General features: G+C 34.7%; 1 protein-coding gene across 5 annotated transcripts in view; it reads right to left on the bottom strand.

The window, feature by feature from the left end:
• The window catches only part of LOC111442632 (protein GIGANTEA-like), a 34634-nt gene extending 34180 nt beyond the window's left edge, over positions 1-454 (bottom strand). For 3 of the 5 annotated variants that reach the window (XM_023080079.1, XM_023080080.1, XM_023080082.1), the window contains exon 1: positions 268-453. The gene's annotated coding sequence lies outside the window, so the exon portion shown is untranslated. Of the gene's footprint in view, positions 1-176; positions 247-267 lie in introns of those variants that run through there. The other 2 variants (XM_023080077.1, XM_023080078.1) reach the window with 2 other exon arrangements.
• Between the last annotated feature and the right edge of the window lie 13959 nt (positions 455-14413).

Genomic DNA, 14413 nt, shown 5'->3' with positions numbered 1-14413 from the left:
TAATAATAACGTAAATCAATAAACCATAAACAACAAAATGAAGTCAAAATTAAACCAAAAACGAACAAATCATACAAAATCACAAACAACAAAACTCAAATCAGAAACAAGAAGGTAAACAACAGCTTTCAAAACGAATACAACAAATCAAATTAAAAAAAAAAAAAAAAAACAACCAGATGATCCAAGCTTCAATTCAGATTTCGCAACTTCTTTTCTAAATGTCACCGATTCACATCAAAAAAACGGTAAAAGAAAACGAAGTACCTGAAAATCGATTCCGCTTCAGCCAAGAAATTCCACAAACTGTAACTCTCTCCCTCTCTCTCTCTCTCTCTCTCTCTCTCTCTCTCTCTCTCTCTCTCTCTCTAGAAGGTATATTCCTTTGTTTTTATGCCAAGTAATTTTCAGTGTAGAGAGAGAGAGGGGAATCTTTTCAAGGGCCGTCAGTTTAGAGAGAGAAAGATATGAGATCTTTAGAAGCGCTGTGAGAGCTCAACATTACTGCATACGTGGCATGTATGTGAAAGTACCAAAGTACCCTCGCCTGGTGCGAATATTATAATTATAAAACAAAGCTGAGTGCGTAAAAAATAATTATAGTTCGAAGGCAAAGACAAACCGACCATGATGAGATATTTTCCTTGGAGCTATGCTATGGTGCAACGCGGCTGTAGTGTTCATCTCGCTTCTTGGCCGTTGATTTTCGTATTGGAATGATCCGATGGATGAGAATTTTGTTTTCGTGTGCTGCTGGTTCTCTCTCCAATTTTGATTGGTTGGAATATATATAATGCAAAATGTGTTTTTCTAATTAAATAATCTTCCAAGTTTAGTGGGTTGAATGTGTATTTTTCTAAATAATTTTTTTTTCTTTTTTAATTTATTTATGATATACGCTTAAATCAATTGAATAATTACCAAAAAATAGTTACCGTCCAATGAGAAACCACAGTTTGGATGAACTTGTATTGATTTCGTATAATTTCTCATTTTTTATCTTTATGATCCTAGATGCTGCACTCGAGAGTTGGAGCTAAAAACATCCACGAAGCAAGGGACGGAGAATTCATTCTCTGTTTTTGCAAAATTATCTATTTATTTTCTCGTTTATTATTCTTTTAAAAAATAGTTATTTGAAATAAACTTTTTATTTTATAATTTTTAATTTTCAATATAAACTATTAATTCAACTTAATTCACTCACATGGTTAGAAATTAAAATTTAGGGTTAAAGATGGTTGGTTGATAAAGTCATTTCACCTACCCGAATAAAAAAATATAAAATAAAATTTATGTCTAAATTTTTTTTTTTTTTTTAAATTGTCTTAATGTCTTTGATAAGAGATGTTTGGTCTACAAAAGTTTGGATCTAATTTTTAGAGGTATATAATGAACTCGATAATTTGACAACTCGAGCCGACTCAACTCAAATTATAAGAATTTGGTTGGGTTAGATAGGTTACTGAGTTGGGTTGAGTTTAGCTTTCTAGGAACTAAGTAGGTTGGGTTAGGTCTGGGTTCAACATACGTAAAACCGATTTGACCCAACTTGAATCGATATATATATACACAATTAGGGTTGTTTTGTTGTTTACTACCATGCCCCCCTTCGCGGAATCACAAGCATTCTCTTTCTCTTTTATCTTCTGTTTCCAAGACATACATGCTCACTTACAACAGCAGTCAACTCGACAACTTAACCTCGACCCAATCCAAAAAGGTCATGACCTACTCCTCACTTTTAAGAGTAAAGATCAACCACATAGACCAACACAAGTTCTTTCGAAATCGTTTGTTCTCACTCACATGCATCCCAGAAAAAATCCTAGGAGAATACACACGTAGAATTGCTCCAAGTAAAACACATTTAATCATGTAGTTCTTATAATTGAGCCACCGAAAAAGAAGGTGCACCTTGTCTGTATAGGTAGTAACTTTCATTTCCTTTAAGTCTTTCTTAGTCATCCTATTCTTAGGATCGCTCTCATTCGAATGTGATTTCGGTTCATTTATGTACTCCTCTGTTACTCGAGTGTCACATGCTCATCAACTTTCGCCTTGGTTCATCCCTGAACCATATCTTTTTGGGAGAGGTATCGCTTTGATACTATTTATAATGATCCATGCCTAGGATTCAGAATCAAAATTCGATAGCTGATGGTCACGTTACCTACTCCTTACTTTTTAAGAGTGAAGATTATCCTCACAGATCAGCACGAGTTTTTTAACATGCATTGTTCTCACTCACAAGCATCCCAAGAAAATTCCTAGGAGCTTACCCAGCACAAAACTACTTCAAATAAAACACGTTTAACCATAGAGTTCCTATGATTGAGCTACCGAAAAGAAAGGTGCCCCTTGTTAGTATAGCTAGTAACTTTCAATTCTTATACGTCTTTTATCATCATATCCTCAGGATCGCACTCATTTGAATATGGTTGGGTTGGGATGGGTTGTGACACAATTTCGAGTTGCACTGAGTTACCAATCCAACCAACTCGAACTTTAGGGTTGGTCCAAAAAAATTCCTCAACCCAACCAAGTACACCTCTACTAACCCTTCGAGTTTGGGCTTTGGGTCAAATTATTCAGCTTTTTCGTTTATTTGATCTTCAACCTAATTGCTATATGATCCAATTTGACCGAAATGTCACGATTAAGACACGTAAATCATTTTAGATTGGTCCTTACTCATTTTCGTCTTTAAAAGTAATTTGAAATTGGTTACAAATTTAATAGCATGAATTTATTATTAATTTGAAATATAATTATGTGTCGATTTGTGATTGGCCAAAATTTTTTATTCAACCATCACTTTGATGTTTACTTCTTGTTATTTTATCTTCGTAATCAACCTAGTAGTACTCTACACATAATTTAAATTTTCTTATTTTTTTTATTAAAATAAATTATACGAAGCTCGGGTGAAATTAAGTGGAGGTCCAAACCGTCTGAAAATAACATAGTCAACTTTTTCGTTTTTACTTATTTATCTCTCTAAATTAATATAAATCAAATATCATTTGAAGATTAAGAAGAGCTCGGATGTAACTTTTTAACACTCATTTCATTGATATGTCGTAGATATTGTCTGCTTTGACTCGTTACGTATCGTTGCCAGCTCATGGTTTTAAAACGTGTCTGTTAGGGAGAGGTTTTCACACTTTATAAATAATGTTTCATTCTCCTCTCCAACTGATGTGGGATCTCACAATGTGTTACCTTTTCATCTTACTGAAAATTACCAAAATATATATATTATTGTCAACTTCTCTCTATCTGATAGTTATATGCAGTAAGCCGTTGTTGTTGTCTTTTGCTTTCATTCCCATCTAACACCAATTTCAATTTTTCAACTATTGCTTTCAAAACTCTCTTTAGAAATCTCTCTGCCCCGTTTTCTAAAACTTTCTTCTTGAATCGGAGCAAGAGGCTCGAGCATACGTCGCTTGGTCGTAGGCGACGCAAGATCGAATAAGCTTAACTCACTTGCTACTGAGAATTGAGTGTTGCACAATCGCAAGTCCACTACCATCAAAGTGCGATTATAACAAGTGGTACCCTTTCTCTTTGGTGTGTATATATATATATATATATATATATATATATATATATTGCGTGCGTGTCAAATTCTGACTTGCTCTATTTAAGAAACATCGTCTATTGTTGGCTTGAGTAGTTGACATTACTATTTCAAAGCATCATGAAATGACCAAAATGCCCCTTTCTCTTTGATTAGAAAGAAATAAGAACAATTATTAGGGATGAAAAAAATATTAAATGTATATTTAAAAGTAAGAAATTATAAGTGAAAAAAATATCCAATTATTAGGTTGGATTGAGTTTTTTTNGATTTTTTTCGGTTTGGGTTCGGTTGAAATTTTAGAAAATGGAAAATTTGGATTGGTTCATGGGTAGACATTTCTTTGTCGAGTGAACTGGACCAACAAAAATAAAAATAGAGTTAGAATTTAGTCAAACATCTACCCTATTTTTAAGATTATTATGAAAATGAAGAATATTTAACATTTGTAACCAGTTTCATAGCTTTAGTTTAACCTCAAATAGACATAAATGCAACTACCCTAATACTTGCAACTACCCTAATACTGGTTTCATGGCGAAGTTGTTATGGGTATAGAGGTGACTTACCTTTACTTAAAAAAAATAAGAGTAGTACGTGACTTGAGTATTTTAAGAAATACTTTGTAAGTAACCCTACTGTTGGGGCCGAGAAATGCAAACATATGTGATATGGTGAGACCTATCATTTTAAAAACGATATGGCATGGCTTAGGTAGCTTTTCCATCCGAGCATGGTTGGATGTGTAGTACTTCTTTACACATGGCCCACCAAGCAGGCTTGCGCAGGTTGGCTTATGTGTTACATGATTTTTTTGGGGCATGGACCTTATAGACATCCGATTGCTATACACAGTACCAAGTCTGCCCAAACCAAATCCGAATATGACTTAACCCACGAGTTTCTTCTTCTTAACCCGTCTTTCTAGCTTTTCCCGATTCTCTCTTGCTCTCTTTTCTTTGTTCGCTTTGTGTTCTCCAACAATGACCAAGTGCACCCTCCTCGCTCACTGCTTGCTCCAATGATCCTTCTCTTACGATTATGACGACACATAACCTACATACGATGGTAATTGTGAGAAAAGAAAAGAACCCAACATCCATCCCTTAAGTTCAAAACCAAACAACCTAAGAGAACAAGTGCTTATCGATCGTCTACACGTCATTGTCGATTGTCTCCACCATTGTGAATTCCCTCTTGGTTAGTAACGTCAATCATGCTGAGGTGCTCGAGAAGATAGATATGTTGGCTTGGATGGATGTCGAGCACTCTCTCTCTCGAACAGTGAAGACCTCGATTTTGAATGGGGGAAAAGGTGGTCGCTGATAAATGGGTGGTCCAAGCAATTCATCGAAAATCTCGCGAGGTTTTCGAGTACTTTTTCTTTGTAATAACTGCGGTTAAAGACTCTCTAATAAACCTTTAAATTATTTATTTATTTAATTAATAACTACTGTTATTCACGTTAGTTATTCAAATTTTTGTATTTAATAAAAGTAAAATGGTAGATCGTAAACCATTTATTTATTTATTTATTTTTAAATATTAAATTAAGATTTACATTCAATTTAAATATATATCTTAAAAAATGAAAATTATTTTTAAGAATTATTAAAAAAATAATTATTATGTTTTTTTTATATATATATATTGATGGGAAAGGAATATATATGTATATATGCGTGCGCGTGTGAAGGGTAAAAAGGTAAATGAGCTTGATTGAAATGAGAACTTTCTAGAATGATAGGAACATTGACAAAAAAAGACAAAAAGGCTAAAACGGTGACGTATTGGTCGGTTCCCTAGTTTCGGTTAAAATAATGAAAGAATGGCATCTCAAGGAAGTCAAATTGTTTTTTGGTCGGCAATTAAGACCAAATTATATTATTATTCAAATTCAAATAATATTATTTTTATATTATATTTATTTTAAACTTTGGCTTTTGATTTTCTATCTTTTGGAAATTAAAACCAAATATAATGACTGTTAGGATCGCATAACTACAACCCACACTGTCTAGATGAACACAAAGAACAGGAGAGAGAAAATGCAAGGAGAATATTGACTAAAGAATTTATATAGACTAGATGAACACAAAGAACAGGAGAGAGAAAATGCAAGGAGAATATTGACTAAAGAATTTATATAGAAAATACGTTCAGACTTATTGATATATATAAGGTTTAGCTTATTATATATATATATATATATAGCTTTACCAGATATAATCATCTACTATATATAACTATCTACCTTATATAACTTTACTAGACTAAGTTATAAATAATAGCGGACTACTTCTCCCTACCCAAGGTTATATATTGTGAGCCGTTGTTATTTCTCTCTTGCTTGCTTATATAACGTTTCTTTCAAAAATCTCTCTTTCGAAAATCTCTCTCTGCCCTCGTTTTCTAAAACTTTCTCTTAAAACCGAGGCCAGAGGCTCGAGCATACGTCGCTTGGCCGTAGGCGATGCAAGAACGAATTGGCTTAGCTCACTTGTCATTGGAAAGTGAGTGCCACACAATCGCAAGTTCGCTGCCATCAAAAGTGCGATTGTGACAAGGCTCCGTAACCTAAATAGTTTTTTATTTATATATTAATTTAAATTTATTGATCTAATTCAAACAACGATTATTTTTTTTAAAAACGACCGAATTTCTAATTGAAATTCAAGCAAAAACGAATAGATAAATAGACCTAAAACTTGAAAAAATTGACACTGAATTTATACTCGTTCACCCCATATGGGTATTTAACCGAAGGTATGCCAAGAACGTGTAGCAATTGAACCTGGTCGATAAGAAGAGCAAAAATAACACGCATAACTACAACCCACACGGTCTAGATGAACACAAAGAACAGGAGAGAAAAAATGCAAGGAGAATATTGACTAAAGAATTTATATAGAAAATACGTTCTGACTTATTGATATATATAAGGTTTAGCTTATTATATATATATATATATATATATATAGCTTTACCAGATATAATCATCTACTATATATAACTATCTACCTTATATAACTTTACCCGACTAAGTTATAAATAATAGCGGACTACTTCTCCCTACCCAAGGTTATATATTGTGAGCCGTTGTTATTTCTCTCTTGCTTGCTTATATAACGTTTCTTTCAAAAATCTCTCTTTCGAAAATCTCTCTCTGCCCTCGTTTTCTAAAACTTTCTCTTAAAACCGAGGCCAGAGGCTCGAGCATACGTCGCTTGGTCGTAGGCGACGCAAGAACGAATTGGCTTAGCTCACTTGTCGTTGGAAAGTGAGTGCCACACAATCGCAAGTCCGCTGCCATCAAAAGTGCGATTGTGACAAGGCTCCGTAACCTAAATAGTTTTTTATTTATATATTAATTTAAATTTATTGATCTAATTCAAACAACGATTATTTTTTAAAAAAACGACCGAATTTCTAATTGAAATTCAAGCAAAAACGAATAGATAAATAGACCTAAAACTTGAAAAAATTGACACTGAATTTATACTCGTTCACCCCATATGGGTATTTAACCGAAGGTATGCCAAGAACGTGTAGCAATTGAACCTGGTCGATAAGAAGAGCAAAAATAACACGCATAACTACAACCCACACGGTCTAGATGAACACAAAGAACAGGAGAGAAAAAATGCAAGGAGAATATTGACTAAAGAATTTATATAGAAAATACGTTCTGACTTATTGATATATATAAGGTTTAGCTTATTATATATATATATATATATATATATAGCTTTACCAGATATAATCATCTACTATATATAACTATCTACCTTATATAACTTTACTAGACTAAGTTATAAATAATAGCGGACTACTTCTCCCTACCCAAGGTTATATATTGTGAGCCGTTGTTATTTCTCTCTTGCTTGCTTATATAACGTTTCTTTCAAAAATCTCTCTTTCGAAAATCTCTCTCTGCCCTCGTTTTCTAAAACTTTCTCTTAAAACCGAGGCCAGAGGCTCGAGCATACGTCGCTTGGTCGTAGGCGACGCAAGAACGAATTGGCTTAGCTCACTTGTCGTTGGAAAGTGAGTGCCACACAATCGCAAGTCCGCTGCCATCAAAAGTGCGATTGTGACAAGGCTCCGTAACCTAAATAGTTTTTTATTTATATATTAATTTAAATTTATTGATCTAATTCAAACAACGATTATTTTTTAAAAAAACGACCGAATTTCTAATTGAAATTCAAGCAAAAACGAATAGATAAATAGACCTAAAACTTGAAAAAATTGACACTGAATTTATACTCGTTCACCCCATATGGGTATTTAACCGAAGGTAGGCCAAGAACGTGTAGCAATTGAGCCTGGTCGATAAGAAGAGCAAAAATAACATAAATGATAGATTCTACGTCAAATTTTAATCAATATCCTTGATTTTTTTTAGTTATAACGATGAATACAACTCTTCGTCTTGATTAGGGTAGAAGTCCTATATCTAAAAGGTCTATAAACGATAGCTAAGACACTTTGAAACATCGACTCTCAAAATTCTTGGAAGCTTGAAGTTCTAAACTTATTATACTTGTTCGAGCTCCACCCCGAACACGTATGCCTTGTGAGGAGGTGTAATACCAAAAATAAAAATATTAAAATATTAAACTCGATCTAACAACCTTATTGAAAAATAAGATCTTTAGATCTAAAATATCAAATAATCTCAAAACAATAAGAAATCAATTCGAGGGAAACTTAGATTCAAATTATCTCGTTTAATGATTCTAAACATGCAATCTAAACTATATAAAATTACAAAGAAACTTAGTTATTGGCTAAAAGCACAAGTGCCTATTTTTTCTGCATTTATTCAAGTATATTTTATAAAAATAATAACATGACTTTAAATAGTCTCATAAGAAAACTCTTAACCTTCTGCCAGACATTCCAAAGAGTTAAAAAGTCTTAAAATACATTAATGAAACACCATAACTCTAGATTATCATTCACGAAAAAAAAATTTAACGATAAAAAAATAAATAAACCTTGATTTTCTATATTGTGGCATGAATTGCAACTTGAGCTTATCTTCCAGTAGTTTGAACTGTTGGATGAAAGTCTCCACAACCGGAATGATCATGGGTTTATAATCAAGGAATACTTATCTCCATTAGAATGAGGCCTCTTGGAGAAGCCCAGAGCAAAGTCATGAGAGCTTATGCTCAAAGTGGACAATATCATACCATTGTGGGGAGTCGTGTTTATCTAATATGGTATCAGAGTCATGCCCTAAAGTTAGTCATGCCAATAGAATCCTCAAATGTCGAACAAAGGACTCCAAAAGAAAAGGAGTCGAGCATTGATTAAGGGGAGGCGTACTTTGTTCAAGGGGAGGTATTGAATGAAAGTCTCGGCTAATGAGAACTTATGCTCAAAGTGAATTATTCATACCATTGTGGAGAGTCGTGTTTACCATGAGAGCTTATGCTCAAAGTGGACAATATCATACCATTGTGGAGAGTCGTGTTCATCTAACATGAATAGTATTGTCAGCTTTGTATATGAAGAACGAAGATAAAAGTGATTTCATAATTATTTGTATGTACGTTGATGATATCATTTATATGAGTTTATTGCACTATTTTCTTGGTCTTGAGCTATATCGAGTTGAAAATGAGATTTTTATTTCGTAAAGAAAATGTCAAAGATATTACGAGTAAATTTAGCATACTTAATTGTAAGCATGCAACAACACACATGAATATTAATGTGAAATTACAACACGAGGATGGAGCGAAAATGGCAGATGTTAGAAGTTTCAGAAGCTTGGTTGGTGGATTAATTCACTTAACACACACCACCCGACATTGTATTTCCTGTTGGTATTATTTCTAGGTTTATGCAACATCCTTCAAAGGTTCATTATGGAGCAGCGAAAAGAGTCTTACGTTAGAAATTTGGTATCCTAAATCTTCTAATTTCAAATTATTTGGGTTCGTAAATAGCGATCGAGCAAGATCATTATATGATAGACAGTGGCGTTGTCAACTTCAGAAGCAGATTATTTGGCATCCGTAACTTTGAATCAAGGGGGAGCGTTGAGATGTGATTCAAAGTTTTGACCAATCTCTGCTACTTCAGGATTACTAAGGTTTTATGAAAAGAAAAGTCTCGAGTATCAAAATGACTACTCTCGGTTGTATTCCTTCTACAAAATCGTACCTTTTAGCTCGTATTTCAGCTCCTCTTAAAGCACTTGTGGTCGATATTAGAGATTAAACACCTTCCTTCACAATGGCTACCTCTACTACCACTAGAGGTCCTCTCGAGGACTTGTTGGGACGACTTGATTTTGTATGAACCTTGCTTACGATTCCCAATCTTAATATTACTCGAGATTATTTGTTCTTGTATAATACACCTCCTCACGACTCCTTCTCTTGACACCTCACGGTTGGGTAAGGGTGTTTTTGCACGGCCGGTGTCACTATACTCTCTTGATGAAAAACCATCTATTTGTCCTCTCACCACCTTCTAAATGTGCTTATTGTTCGGTTCCTTCCTTAAAATTGACCGAGGTGTCACGGTAGGGAATAACATTTCATTCACGCAGTGTCAACATTGGAAATCGACTTTAATGTTATTTATAATTAAACAAAACTAAAAGTTAAACAAACTTACATTGTAAAAATACGGAGAAAGTTTAAACAAATCTTTAACATACTTAATCCAGCTCCTCCAATGATTGAATCTCGGCTTGTAGATATTTTAATATATATTTTTTCTTTCAACTAAACCGATCCTTACTATGAGTTAGCAAGAAGATCTGTACAAAATTAATTAATTTAACTCTTTTATTAATCAATTTTCACATATTAACTATAGACCTAGAGTTGCACTTTTATGCACCGTAGGACAAGTTGTGTCCCTTGATATAATCATTACAAGTAAGTCTATCATTCACAACTTGTTCGTAATTACAGCTAGGTCAAAAGTCTATTTTGTCCTTATAGTTACTGTTAGGTCATGGAGCCTGATGCTTATTTATAGCTTGGTCAACGGTTATATCCGGTAAAGCTATATCCGGTAAAGCTATATATGGTAAATAGCTATATATAGTAGATGGTTAAATCGGGTAAAACTATATATAGTAAATAGCTATATATAGTAGATGTTAAATCTGGTAAAGCTATATATAGTAAACTGAACTATATATATATCCCGTCCGGTAGTTTGAAGATGTACTTTTCTATTCTCTGTACTCTCTCTTGTTGTACATACCTGAAGTCATCAATAAAAAGAAAAATCTTTTTAGCTAGAGTTCTCCTTGCAATTTTCTCTATCCCATTCTTTGTGTTCATCTAGATCGAGCGTGTGCGTTGTTGTGCGATCCTAACAACTGGTATCAGGGCTAACGACTGGTATCGATACCAACAGTTACATCTTATATCTTAAATACTACTAATTTTTTATAAACAATTTGTTTATGATCAAATCATAAATCAAATCTCTCTCGAACTAGTGTGAAGGTGAGGCCCATTGTTCAAGTCCTAGTACGTAAGAAAATTACTTATTTACTTTTCCTATATGGGAAGGAATGAATGAATTTCATCTTGTGGAATTATATTCTCAACTCCCTATTTAGTCAAGTCTCTCGAATATAAAAAATAGCTACTTGCTCGCCCTTCAAAAATAGTTGTTAGGATCGCACAACAACATGCACACTCAATCTAGATGAACATAAAGAACAAGATAGAAAAAATGCAACGAGAATATTGGCTAAAAGTTTTGTATTGATGACTACAGATATGTATAGTAAGAGAGAATACAGAGAATATAGAAAGTACATCTTCGAAGCTCTGCCATAGATATATATATGGTTTAGCTTACTATATATAGTTTTACCAGATATAACCATCTACCGTATATAACTATCTACCATATATAGCATAGTTTTTTACTATACATAACTATAACTTATTATATATAGCTTTACCAGATATAACCCTCTATTATATATAATTATCTACCATATATATATATGGTAGCTTTTTAGTATACATAGCTATTTATTATTTATGACATTTTACTTTATATGCCATTTACCAAATATAGCTTATTATGTATAACAGTTGACTAAGCCATAAATAAGCAGCAGACTCCATAACCTAACAATTCTCCCACGAGACTGATCTAGTCAACCAAGAATTTCATTCTCAAACGATCATGAGCATCTTCAAGGAACCATACCAATTGAGGCTTTGCACAACCTCAATATTCCAACATCAATACATTTTGTCAACATGTTTGCTGGATTCTTTGCACCATCTATCTTCTCCAAACACATCACCATCTTTCACTAACCTGCAAGTGAAATGGTATCATCTTCTGTGTTTTGTCTTTAAATGATAGATCGGGTTCCTCACTATCTGTATGACACTCTGACTATCTCTATAAAGAATCTCTTCGTGCTGCTTCTTGCCCAATTTTTCCAGATAGTCAATCATTCATATAGTCTTCTTTCTAGCTTCAGCTATTGCCACGTACTCAGCCTCAGTACAATGCATTTTTTAAGCCTAGACGTCCCATCATCCAAGGTTTGCTCCCACTTGGTTGTATCCTCCAACTGTAGGGCCTCATCAAAGGGCTCTGGTTCCCTTTCATCAGCAACAGATAGTGTAATGAAGGTACATACATAAATGGTACTCTGATAGTACTGGATGATCTTCTCAACACCGGTTCAGGTGTCACTTGCTCTACTACTAGTTCCTCTGCAACAACCTCAGGAGTTTGTTGAGTATCTACTACAAGATCACTAGGTGATTTTCTCCGCAACTCAACCTCAACTCCCACTTGCTTCGTTGTCTTGGAACCTTGCTCCACATCTGGTTCCTCAGCAGTAGTCTCAGGAGTTTCATGAGTATCTGCTACAATATCACTAGGTAAGTTTCCCTGCAACGCAAGCTCAACTCCCACTTGCTTCGTGGTCTTGGATCCTTGCTCCACATCTAGTTCCTCAACAATAGTCTCAGGGGTTTCATGAGTATCTGCTACAACATCACTAGGTGAGTTTCCCTTCAACTCAAGCTTAACTCCCACTAGTTTCGTGGTTTTGGAACCTTGCTCCACCTCTGGTTCCTCGGCAATAGTCTCAGGAGCTTCATGAGTATCTGCTACAACATCACTAGGTGAGTTTTCCTGTAATTCAAGCTAAACTCCCACTTGCTTCGTTGTCTTCGAACCTTGCTCCACATCTGGTTCCATTTCCAACTGCACTTTCTTCAATTCTATGGCAATCTTTGTGAAGCTAACTCGTTTCTGCTTACTCATAATGCAGTTCTCACAACGACCCACATCAACAGATTTCAAGCCTTCTAAAACTCCTTCCGCAGCTAGCATCTTCATTCCTTTCACGCTCATATGTTCAAGTCTATTGTGCAATAGACTTGAATTTGAAGCACTCTCAGTAACAACAGATATGTTCATACACCCAACAGTGGTGTATAAAGTTCCAGATTTTATGCCACGTGCTACCACCATAGCACCCTTTATAATACGAACTCTTCCTTAACTCTGTGCATAACCTGTGTTGTTCAACTGACCAATAGAGATCAGGTTTTTCTTGAGACTAGGAATATATTTGGCATTCTTTAATGAACACTGATTTTCTGCCAGAGTTTTTATGCAGACGTCCTCTTTTCCTTTAATTTCCAAATCTTTGTTGTCGGCAAGATACACCTTCTCGAAATTTCTAGACTTGAAATTCCGGAACAACTCTTTATTTGGAGATGAATGAAAAGATGCACCTGAATCCAAAATCCAGGATTCAATCGAATTGTCCACACTGAGGATTAGAGCATTCCCAATGTCTTCTGCTGAATTTATATTATCATCATCTCTAGATTGGTGATTCTGCTTCTTCTTTGGTCTTGTATAGTCTGTCCGAAAGTGACCTTTTTCTCCACAATTTCAACACGTTACATTTGGTCTATTTAAAGATTTTTCTCGGTTCTTTGATTTTGATCACCCTTTGTTTGGGCCCTTTGGTTTACTTCTTCCCTGTTGGTCAACACTAAGAGCAGTACAAGATGAATTTCCAATTTCTCGTTTGCGAATACTTTCGCTGAGAACTACATCTCGAATTTCATCAAACTTCAGTTGATCAGATCCTTGGGAACTGCTGATTGCGGCAACAACAGTATCCCACAACTCGGGTAAAGATGATATCAAAATCAATGCTTTAATTTCATCCTCAAAATTAATTTCCATCGAACTCAATTGACTTAAGATCATATTGAATTCATTTATATGATCAACAATAGATCTACTTTCAGACAACTGTAGATTGAACAATCTTTGCATCAAATACACCTTGTTCATAGCCGATAGTTTTTCGTACATATTCTACAGCGCCTTCAACAGATCTGACGTTGTCTTTTCCTTGATGATGTTGAACGTCACGTTGCTAAATAGCGTCAACCGAATCAACCCTAAGACTTGTCGATCCTTGAGCTTCCACTGTTTCGTGGTCATGGTATCCGGCTTCACCCCCAACAGGGGGTTTGTGAAGATCTTTCTGGTACAGATAATCTTTAATTTGCATCTTCCAGAAATCGAAATCGAATCCATCGAACTTCTTAATTCCAATCTTTGAACTTTCCATCTTCACAGATCGTGGTGACTTCCGCCTAGCTCTGGTACCAGTTGTTAGGATCGCACAATAACACGCACACTCAATCTAGATGAACACAAAGAACAGGATAGAGAAAATGCAAGGAGAATATTGGCTAAAGGTTTTGTATTGATGACTACAAATGTGTACCATAAGAGAGAATACATAGAATATAGAGAGTACAATTTCAAAGCTAA

The sequence above is a fragment of the Cucurbita moschata genome, unplaced genomic scaffold (assembly GCF_002738365.1).
Source record: "Cucurbita moschata cultivar Rifu unplaced genomic scaffold, Cmos_1.0 Cmo_Scf00005, whole genome shotgun sequence".
Lineage (NCBI taxonomy): Eukaryota > Viridiplantae > Streptophyta > Magnoliopsida > Cucurbitales > Cucurbitaceae > Cucurbita > Cucurbita moschata.
Note: the sequence above shows the minus strand (reverse complement) of the source record. Positions and strands in the feature narration are given on the sequence as shown.